The sequence below is a fragment of the Myotis brandtii genome, unplaced genomic scaffold (genome assembly GCF_000412655.1).
Source record: "Myotis brandtii unplaced genomic scaffold, ASM41265v1 scaffold426, whole genome shotgun sequence".
Classification (NCBI taxonomy): Eukaryota; Metazoa; Chordata; class Mammalia; order Chiroptera; family Vespertilionidae; genus Myotis; species Myotis brandtii.
Genome location: NW_005366314.1, coordinates 1,094,113 through 1,095,633, shown reverse-complemented (window position 1 = coordinate 1,095,633; position 1,521 = coordinate 1,094,113). Strand labels below are relative to the sequence as shown.

General features: G+C 53.5%; 1 long non-coding RNA gene across 2 annotated transcripts in view; it reads left to right on the top strand.

Moving 5' to 3' along the window:
* Positions 1-1,058, top strand: part of LOC102256110 — a 2,884-nt gene extending 1,826 nt beyond the window's left edge. Inside the window, exons 1-2 of one of the 2 annotated variants that reach the window (XR_001363654.1) lie at positions 7-114; positions 746-1,058. This is a non-coding gene — a long non-coding RNA (uncharacterized LOC102256110). Of the gene's footprint in view, positions 1-6; positions 115-745 lie in introns of those variants that run through there. The other variant, XR_001363653.1, reaches the window with a different exon arrangement.
* The last annotated feature ends 463 nt before the right edge of the window (positions 1,059-1,521 follow it).

Here is a 1,521-nt window from a genome sequence, read left to right as displayed (position 1 = left end):
CACGAGCCTCGGCCGCGTGCGAGGAGACGGGCCGACAGGTGAGGGCTGGCCCTCCTCCCAGGTGTCAGGCGGCCAACACCCAGGATTGGTGGGACGGCAACTGCTCACACGCAGGTGAGGCTCAGCCCAGACGGCCTGGGACCTGCTTTTCTTTACACACTCACTCACACACACACTCACACATTCACTCTCACACACACATTCACTCACACACACACATTCACACTCACACACACTCACACACACACACATACACTCACACACACTCACACTCATACACACACTCACACATTCACACTCACACACACTCACATACACACTCACACACACATTCACTCACACTCTCACACTCACACACACATTCACACACACACACACACTCACACATACACTCACACACACACTCACACACTCACACTCATCACACACACACACTCACTCACATACACCAAACATGTCAAACTCAGGAGCCTTCCCACACGGAGCAGACCCCCCAGCACCAAAGGTGGAGACGCCGCCTGAGCAGGTCGGAGCCCCTCAGCCGCAGCAGCTGCCGTCTTCACGCAAACCCCGCGCCCCTGGCCAGCTCCTCTGTGGCCAATACAGCGAGCTCTGGGCGCCCAGCTGGCTCCTGGCCAGCCTCCCGGCCGCGGGCTTCCCCCACGTGACCCCGTGTGACCCCACGCGTGACCCCACGCCCACACAGTCCTGTATTCTGCTGACCTGGACTCTTGATTTGTTTCAGAACCTTGGCCCCGCCCACTGGTCTCTGGGGCACCTTCTCCACACTGGCCTCGCTCTCCCCTCTGGACCCAAACGCAAGCTCGTTCCCTGAGAACAGAGAGGCCTCCCCGTCTGACCCAGCCCAGGGCCCACAGGACCGGCCCGTGTTCTGTGCTTTGGGGCAGGTGCCTGGCCCCCTGCAGGGGTTGCCCTTGTTCAACAGCCAACAGCTGGGGGTCCACTCAGCCCGACAGCGAGCACGTCAACCTCGTGGCCGCCCGCGCTCAGCCAATATGACGGGACGTAGAAACGTTTCAATAAAATTCCGTAACTTACTTCTTACAATATCCTGTTACACATAATTATTAATAACAAACTACAATGTTCGCTAATGACTGATGACTATCATCGTGTTGCATTCACTTCCCTTACGCGCCTTACGCGCAGGCGCACCATTTCCCTCCACTAACACCAGCAGCGAATGTTTTAGCAGCCGATGGCCACGTCATTAGTCTTGGACTGACTTGTTTGGTGTGCGCAACAGGAAATATCTCGCTTTTGGAGAACAAGAAAAATAGGTTTATTTGCGTTGCGCTTATTAATTTGTGCAGTTATGCAGTGTCTGGTAAGTTAACGTTCAAGAAAAAATATTAATTTTTGTTAAAATGTCCTATTATTCTGTGTTAACGATGACTCGTTTATTTCAGCCCTTTGTATTCAGCATGTCTCCATCGCAATAGACCTACGTTTCTAGGAAAATGGAAGCTTTTGTTTTTTTGCGGCCACATGAACTTACAC